The sequence below is a fragment of the Mus pahari genome, chromosome 7, assembly GCF_900095145.1.
Source record: "Mus pahari chromosome 7, PAHARI_EIJ_v1.1, whole genome shotgun sequence".
Classification (NCBI taxonomy): domain Eukaryota; kingdom Metazoa; phylum Chordata; class Mammalia; order Rodentia; family Muridae; genus Mus; species Mus pahari.
Genome location: NC_034596.1, coordinates 102,752,145 through 102,761,439, shown reverse-complemented (window position 1 = coordinate 102,761,439; position 9,295 = coordinate 102,752,145).

Sequence of the window (9,295 nt, the reverse complement as noted above, 5' to 3'; positions counted from 1 at the left end):
TGTGTTGGGGTATCCAGGACTTGCTATGGTGGGAAAATTGGGTTCCTGATGACGCCAAATAACCTTGGTTTCTGTTGCTTATGTTATTGCCCTTGCCTCTCATCATCTGGTTATCTCTAGTGCTACCTGCCCTGGATATGTCTGACTGGAGCCTGTCCTTCTTGTGATTCTGGTTGTGTCAGAACTCCTCTGAGTCAAGCTGTCTCTGTGGTCCTGTGATCCTGTGATCTTGTGATCCTATGTGTGTTCGAGCTCCTGGGAGTCAAGCTGCCTTTGAGACCATGAGATCCTAGTGTGACCAAGTTCCTGGGATCCTGGGATCCTCTCATCCTGGGCGTGTTGGAGCGCCTGGGAGTGGAGCTGCCTCTGGGTGTTGTGGGGCTGGCTGCGGAGTTTGTGCCCAAGGTCTGCTCTGGGCACCAACCCAGACAGAGTGGAAGGAACCCGTGCCACTGGCCTGGTGGAGTTCCTGGGTACCTGCGTTATACAGGGCACTAAGTTTAGGCCACAATTCCAGGTGGCTGATCTGGAAAGCTTGCAATTGAGCCATAAGATCCTTGTCAGACTGAAAAGTCACTCTGGGGAGATCAAGAGCTGGAGTCAAGGGAGTGGGGATCCCATACAGGATCTCAAAAGGGGTCAGGTTAAAATGGTAGGGGGTATTCAGGGCTTGGAACAGGGCCAGGTAATGGAGAACCACCCAGTCTAGGCCAGTCTCGAAGGTCAATTTAGTTAAGGTCTCTTTGGGATTCTGTTCATTCTCTCTACCTGCCCTGAGCTCTGAGGACAGTATGCACAATGGAGCTTCCAATTAGTACCCAATACCTCTGCCAATCCCTGACTTACCTTAGAGACAATAGCAGAACCATTGTCCGATCTAATCATCTTAGGCACTCTGAACCTTGGGAAAATTTCCTCTAATATCTTCTTGGCTACCACAGTAGCTGTTTCCTGCTTGGTGAGGAAAGCCTCAATCCATCCAGAGAAGTTATCTACAAATACTAGAAGGTATTTGTAACCATATTTTCCTGACTTAACTTCTGTAAAATAAACCTACTAATATATTCTAGGCCATTCTCCCCTAGGTCTTTTGCCCTGTTTACTTTTGGCTGCATAAGCATTCACTGCCGGCCTACCTTACCCTGTTCCACTATCTCTCTGGACCAAAACCTGAGGTCCATTACATATACTTTAGGTCCCTTAACTGCTTGGACAAGCTTTTTATCCCCTAAATGAGTCCATCTGTGCATTTGGCCTACTAAGTCTTGTGCTTGCTTTCTGGGGAATATAGTTTTTCCTTCTTGTGTGTGCCACTGCCCCTCCTTCTCTAGGTAATAGAGATGGCTGGCAATCTGACTCCCTTCTTCTTCAGTATATTCTAAGTGAGGCCATCCTTTAGTCCAGTCCCATTTCCCAGAGGGTGTCTTTTGCAGGACCATAACCTGGATAGGCTCCTGCATAGTCACTTCTCGAGCCACTTGATCTGCCTGGTTATTGCCTTGGGCCACCGAGTCTCCTCCCTTCTGATGTCCTGGGCAATGAATAATACTCACAGTGGCCGGCTTCATCAGGGCATCTAAGAGATCCAAGATTTCCTGTTTGTTTTTTATTTCTTTCCCCTCTGATGTAAGCAGCCCTCTCTCTTGGTATATAGCTCCGTGGACATGGACTGTGGCAAAGACATACCTGCTATCCATGTAGATGTTAATTTTCTTGCCAGACCCAAGTTCCAAGGCTGTGGTGAGGGCAATTAGCTCCACTTTTTTGCGCCAACATGTGGGGTGTGGGGTGGGGCGGTAGAGGTTCTGTCCAGATGACATTTGTGCCATCTATCACAGCAGCACCCACATGTCTCTGACCTACATGGAGAAAACTGCTCCCATCTGTATACCAGGTAGCCTTGGCTCTTGGCAAGGCTCTCCTTTTGGGCCAGTTAGTTGTGGCACATTGGGCAGGAAGTGTATCTGGGCCCCTATTGGAGAGTATGTCTCATGCCAACAGAGGGTAGGGACAGTCTGGGATGACCATAAGTGAATGGGATACCGGCCCATCCCTAGGTCCACTGGTCTTTGGGTAGTCTGTGAATACATTTTGGTGCCAGTGGCTCCTTAAATCCAAGATTCTTTTCTTGAAAATGGGGCCATCAGCTTGGAGAAGGACCAAGTGTTGAGCCCCTGTGTCCACCAAGAATTGAATGGGACCGGGCATGGTGGCGCATGCCTTTAATCCCAGCACTCACGAGACAGAAGCAGGTGGATTTCTGAGTTCGAGGCCAGCCTGGTCTACAAAGTGAGTTCCAGGACAGCCAGCAGCCAGGGCTATACAGAGAAACCCTGTCTCAAAAAAACAAAACAAAACAAAACAAAACAAACAAATAAACAAAAATAATTGAGTGGGTTTCCCATCCACTCTCAGGGTTACCCTGGGTACGGGGAGGGGGTCTGAACCCTGTCTTCCCTAGTCACTGTCTTCCCCCAGGGCTAACACCTTTGACATTTAGGGGTGCTTTACCCAAGGCCTGGGATTTCCCCGTCCCCAGTTTCCATTTGTTAGGGCACTCTCAGGCCCAGTGGCCTCTCTCCTTGCAATATGCACACTGGTCCTTTTCAAGGGGTTTTCTGTCTCTCTTCTCTGCTTTCCCTAACTATGGTAGCCAGGACTCTGTAGATTCCTTCCCTGTCACTTTTCTTTCTCTTTCTCTGCTCCTTCTTCTCCACTATCTCCTTGTTATGGTACTTTCTCAGCAAACTGTACTAAATCCCTCAACGGCATATCCTGTAGTCCCTCTAGCTTCTGAAGCTTTCTCCTGATTCCTCTATTAGCCTGGTCTATAAAAGCCACAGTCACAGTAGTTTTGTGCTCCTTGCTGCTGGGGTTATAAGGTGTATATTGGTGAATTGTCTCCATGAGCCACTCTAGAAAGTCTGCAGGCGACTCATCTGGTCCTTGCTTAATCTCACGTAACTTGGTCAAATTTGTGGGTTGTTGTACGCCCCCCTTGAGACCTGCCAGTGGAGTCTGGCGGTAGACCTTCAGGTGCTCCTCACCTTCTGCTGTATTAAAGTCCCAATCAGGACTACTCAGGGAAAGCCCGCTGTCGACAACAGCCTGGTCAATCAACGGTGCCCCCATGTCTGAGGTGGCATCCTTTCCAGCTTCCTGCATTACCCTCTCTCTCTTTGGTCATGAGGAACACTCATGAGTTGTTGGATATCATCCTAGGTGGGCTGATGAATAACTAAAACAGTCTCAAAGAGATTAATCTGGAGGGGGCTGGGTGTTGGGCCTTCCAGTTGTACAAGTCGGTCAAAGAGAAGGGCCAATATTGCATAGCTTGATTGCCCTTTTCCAGAGGCCCATATGACCTCAGTGGGTGAGCCACTGTGGTATCAGGGGAGGTGGCTCTCAGACTTTGGGTCTGACAGGGAAGGACAGGGAAGTTGGGGGTCTCCTCCTGCTCCTCCCTCTAGTAAAGAGGGGTACAGTGACCCTGGTCCTATATGGGTTGAGAATTCCAGAGCCAGTGCTGGTGCTGCTAGACCCGTGGGGGCAAGGGTAGGGGGAGATGGAGGAGAAGGGTCTTGGAGCAACAGGTCCACTGCTGAAAGGTCTTGGAGCATCGACTTCTCCTCAGGCATGGATCCCTCCTCCCTCGCTTCCGTCTTCCTGACAGCCAGAACCTGTGAGGTGGGTCTTGGGGAAAGAAAGGCTTTTATCCAAGAAGCAGGGGTAGGGGGGTGGGGTGGGGGCTCTTCCACTAGATTCTTCCAGGTAACTATATAGGGCACTTGGTCTGAGTGCCCGAGGGATCCTGGCCTAAAGACTCTTTCCTCTACTGCTTTGATCATTGCAAGTTGAAGGTCCCTATGGGTGGCCATTTGGAGGACAGAGAGTAACCAACTTGTTCTTCTTTACTACTACTGACAAGTTTTCTCCTCCAGTGGTTAACTAGGATGTTTAATGGGGTAGATTCAGTCTGTCCAATAATGTTGTCAGTCCAAGTCCAAGAACACAGAACGAGATAACCAACACCAACAAACACAGAGAAAGAAAATCAACACACAGATAGTCGACCTCTGCCACAGGTGGGCGTCCAAGTCCAAGACAGACAGTTTGCCCCTGCCACGGGTGGAAGCCGGTAATCATGTGACTCACAGGTGGAAACCAGTAATCATGTGACTCTGTTGGCTTACACCAGGACCAGGTCTAATAGAGGGAAGTTCTCCCAACTCCCTCCAGGCAACCTGGTGCATCCTCCAGGCTTCCTGAGGTCATGACATTAAGGCATGTCTGCCCACCACTCTTGACTGCCCCAAACACCATGGGCTCTCTGAGCACCCAGACGCTTGCAAGCAAACCGAAAGTTCAGACAGGCTCAGATTCAGACTTTGACAAACAGTGAGGCAGAAAACACTGAAGTACCTGCTCGAAACCTCTGATTCCTGGGTGTCCCCACAGGGGGTAGAATTCCCAGCCAATGAACCAAATGTAAGACTCTAATGGCCCTTCCTTAGCTATGGGGATCCTCTGAGTGTACCATGTGGACTGATGCAAAAGCAAGAGGGATTTATTATTCAAAAGCACTGAGGCTGTCCTGCACCCGAAGGAGAGGCAGCAAACTCAGGAGGCCCATTCGGTGAGTTTTTATAGTTTCCAGGGGTGGAATAGAGCATCAGCAACTAGGCACAATGTGATTGGCAGAACAGTGTGACTTTTAAATTGATTGGTCCTTAGGGGACAAGGTAGCAAGTGCTTCCCTTATCTGTGGTTAGCCAATGGTCAGTCCCCCCTGTGGTCTTTCTGAGCCTCTCCCTTCTGGAGGGGAGGGGTACCTGGTGGAATTTTCCAAAGATCCTGAGATGACCTCTTCATCACCACCAAATGAAATCTGCAGTGCCAGGGATGGGTCACATCTGAATTGTTGGCTAAAGGGGTCCCATAGAAACTCCTAAACAACCCAGGCTATTGTCAAGGCTTTGGTTGCTCTCCACACAAATGGATGGTAAGGCTCTATTCCTCAAGACAACACCTACATAACTCATTGAACACAAAGAAGTCAGGCTGGTGACGACCCAGAGTCTTCCCCTATGGACTAGTGCTCATGGTACTGGAAGATTCTTTGCACACTTTCTGAGGAGAAAGGTAAACACTAACTCAGCTATAATCCCTTCAGTTTACAACTGTGACCTGCCTACATAATATTGGGCCCCATTTTGGCCCTAGTTTGGGCCTTGAGGACAAACCTGAGCCTGGCTCAAGTTTTGAGACCTATCTCAGTCACTTCCGTATTGGGGTGACGTTTGGCTCTGCCTCTGCCCAACCATTGCTGATGTAGAGCTTTGCTATTGGCCCTGTCAGTCACTCCATACCCTCTGTCACCTTTCCTTGCCTCCTATGTCATCTTACCCCACCAAAAATCCCCCTCCCTATGTTCCAAACTTATATAATCAAGAGGCTGATGCCACAAAGTTGATTTCCTGCTTCAACAAGATTCCCAGCTCGGTGTGTTTCTTTTGGGCCATCTACACTCGCCATGCTGCTCAGCCCCAGAGAGACCCCGGTGGGACTGAGACCTCTCTCTTCTCTCCTGGCAACCTAATACACAGGTGCAATAGTGGCACAAACATTCTCGGAGTAACCAACCTCTACTATCTGAATAGACTTAAGGACCATGGAGGGTAACCAACCACTATCTGATTAGATTTAAGGACCACTCTATGAGATAAAACCTTCACTTGACACTGCTTGAGTGGCTAAGAACCTGAGACTAGGCCATGGGTCTATGGGAAAACCAAAAAGGGAACATATATAAAAAGCAAAACAAAAAAACTCCTAATGACATTCTGTACTTATAGGTCAGTGTCTTGCTCAGCCATCATCAGAGAAGTTTCCTCGATGGGAACAAACACAGAGACCCACAGTTGCAGAGACTGAGAAACCTAGGAACTTGCAGTCCTAAATGGGATGTGTCCATCAAATCTCTCCTGCTAAGGACTCAGGGAACTCTGCAGAAAGATTGTAGGAGCCAATGAGGATGGAAGACCGACACACCACCTCCAGTAGGATCTGTGTGACAAGTTCCACAGACTGAGGCAATTAACCTCAAAAGGGGAGGCCTCCTGGAACTGGTTGTGGAACTCTTCACCAGAGAAAGAATATTGAGCTGTAGTTCTCATGGCAATCTATCTGTTTTGTTTTCTCTTATTCCTTTTCTTACTTACATGTTCCTGGTAGCCTAGGCCAAGATCTTAAGCGAGAATAATGGGTAAGAAACCATCCCTAGAGATGGGGCCACTAACATGACCTTATCCCCAGAGAAACCAAAGCTTTACTTTCTAAATCATTTACAAAACTATTATGATAAAAACTTTCCCAACAATAAAATTTCATATGGCTACACGTGTGTCATTGGAGGTGGATTTTGGTATATGTTAAAGAAAGCCTTAATTAGAAATAATTAAAATAGTTTAAATTTATGCATTGAAGAGTTATAAAAAAATTGGCCATTAGATGTTAAATAATAATTGACCATGAGGCTGGAGAGTTAGTTCAGCAGTTAAGAGCACTGACTGTTAAAGATTTATTAACCTGCTCCTGGAAATATGCCACTAGCCTTGGATGACAGCCCCCACTGAATTCATCCTTTTAGAATTGTTATATATTTTGTTTTTTGTTGTTGTTGTTGTTTTCGAAACAGGGTTTCTCTGTATAGCCCTGGCTGTCCTGGAACTTACTTTGTAGACCAGGCTGGCCTTGAACTCGGAAATCCGGCTGCCTCTGCCTTCTGAGTACTGGAATTAAAGGTGTGCGCCACCACACCCGGCTTAGAATTGTTATATTTTGAATATTTATAATGATGTTAACTGTCCTGTTTGTGATTCATTGAATACATAGTTTCAGAGTTGTAATGCTTGGATGATTTTTGTGCTTTACTGTGCCAAATGATTTTTGTCGGTATTTGTGATTGTCTCACTGGATATAGTTTCTTAGAGATGTAATATCTGGTTTTTTAGTATATAAAATCCCCTTCTTGAGAGCTGCAGAGTACACTCAGATTCAAACTGCCTCTGTGTTTGTTTCTGTTTGTCATTGCTGAATCCTTATCCACCTAGCTTGAGGACCCTCATTCCAGGGGACCCCCCCCATAACCTACTGGGGTGATCCATGGTGGAAGACTCCAAGGAAAAAGGTCTAGGAAAAGGTCTGATGCACATATGAACTAACAGAGACCGTGGTAGCACGCACAGTTCTAAACCAGATGTGGTCACAGCACTAAGACAGGGGTGGACACAAACCCTTATGCCTAGCCCTGCATTGACAACTATGTACAAGAAAAAATTAGTTTTCTTCAGCAGAATCTCACCGGGTATACAAATCACTCTTAAGGGCAGAACCCATGTCCAGAAGTAGGCAGTCAACACAAAGCAAATTCAATGATATTTTTGAAGTTTTCTATCTCATAATGCTTTGGACATGATTTACTTTTTAGGTTTTTTGCTTCTATGTTACTGGGTTTACCTGTTTTGTGTTTTTATAGGATTTCTATGTGTGTATCTCTGTGTCTACATGTGTTTCTTTGGATATTTATTTATTTATTTATCTATCTATTTATTGACTGATTGATTGGTTTTTTGAGACAGGGTTTCTCTGTGTGGCCCTGGTTGTCCTGGAACTCACTCTGTAGACCAGGCTGGCCTCGAGCTCACAAACATCTGCTTGCCTCTGTTTCCTGGGTGCCAGGACAATCTGTGTTCTTCGCTTCAGATGTCACCAAGTCTATCCTTGCCCTCAACAGACAGAAAAATACATTAAGCATCCTAGTACTTTCTAGCCCCAGACTCTCAGCTTTCATTGATCGGCTGGTGCTCTCTCTACCTGGGGTGAGTACACAGTTCTTTGCATTCCCCACAGGTTCATTACTAATAAGGGAAAAATGCCTTTAAAATCTATTCCTTTGTCTCATGTCTGTGGGTGGGTGGGGACCACAGGCTGCCTGAGGAGGTCAGAGGATGGCCTTGTGGTGTTGATGTTCTCCTTCCAACTTTAGGTGGGATCCAGGGATTGAACATTAGTCTTTGCAGCAAGCTCTTAAATGCACGCTGAGCTGTGGGTGCTTGCAAGTATCACAGCAGAGAAATGATTTGTGTGAGGCAAGCAGGAAACTTGGTTTAGCATGATTTAAACAGTGCTGCTTCAAACTTCTGAGTTTGATACCGGACTGGTTTGTTTTAGACATTTAAATATGATACATGATGGTTTGTATGCTCAGCCCAGGGAGTGGCACAACTAGAAGGTGTGGCCCTGTTGGAGTAGATGTGTCACTGTAGATGGGGGCTATAAGATCCTCATCCTAGCTGCCTGGAAGCCAGTTTTCTGTTAGTAGCCTTCAGATGAAGATGTAGAACTCTCAGCTCTTCCTGTACCATGCCTGCCTAGATGCTGCCATGTTCCCACCTTGATAATAATGGATTGAACTCTGAACCTGTAAGCCAGCCCCAATTAAATGTTGTCCTTATAAGAGTTGCCTTGGGGGCTGGAGAGATGGCTCAGAGGTTGAGAGCACTGACTGATCTTCCAGAGGACCTGAGTTCAATTTCCAGCAACCACATGGTGGCTCACAACCATCTAATATGGTATCTGATGCCCTCTTCTGACATGCAGGCATATATGCAGGCAGAACACTGTGTATATAATAAATAAATAAATCTTAAAAAAAAAAAAAAAAGAGTTGCCTTGGTCATGGTTTCTGTTCACAGCAGTAAAACCCAAACTAAGCCACGGTACAATTTTGCAAACATGTGTACAATAAAGCTTAAGGGCCCAAGAGCTCCTGTGGCCTCTGACTGACAGTGTAGAGTTCCACAGGCTATGAAGTGCCTGTGCATCTCCCCTAAGGATGGGTTCGATTGACTGAGAAACCAAAGCTAAAGAAAAGATAAAGGTCTAGAGAGGGAGATTCAGGGATAAACATACTGGTAGATGTAGGCTTGGTCCTACGGGGAGCAAAGGTCCCCAGATTATTAACTGCTGGACTTCTGGGTAGAAAACAGGTATACATTTCCTCCATTGAGGAGACAATCCTGTGTGAGTAACATTCCTGTTTCTCCAGTGTTTGTCCGTGAGCACCCTCTGCACAGAACCATCTTAACAGATAGGCAGCAGTTCCCACCCTCCTAATGCTGTGACCCTGTAATGCAGTTCCTCACCGTGGTGGTGACCCCCAGCCACGAAATGATTTCCACTGCTACTTCATAACTGTAATTTTGTTACTGTTATGAGTCATAATGTGGCTATC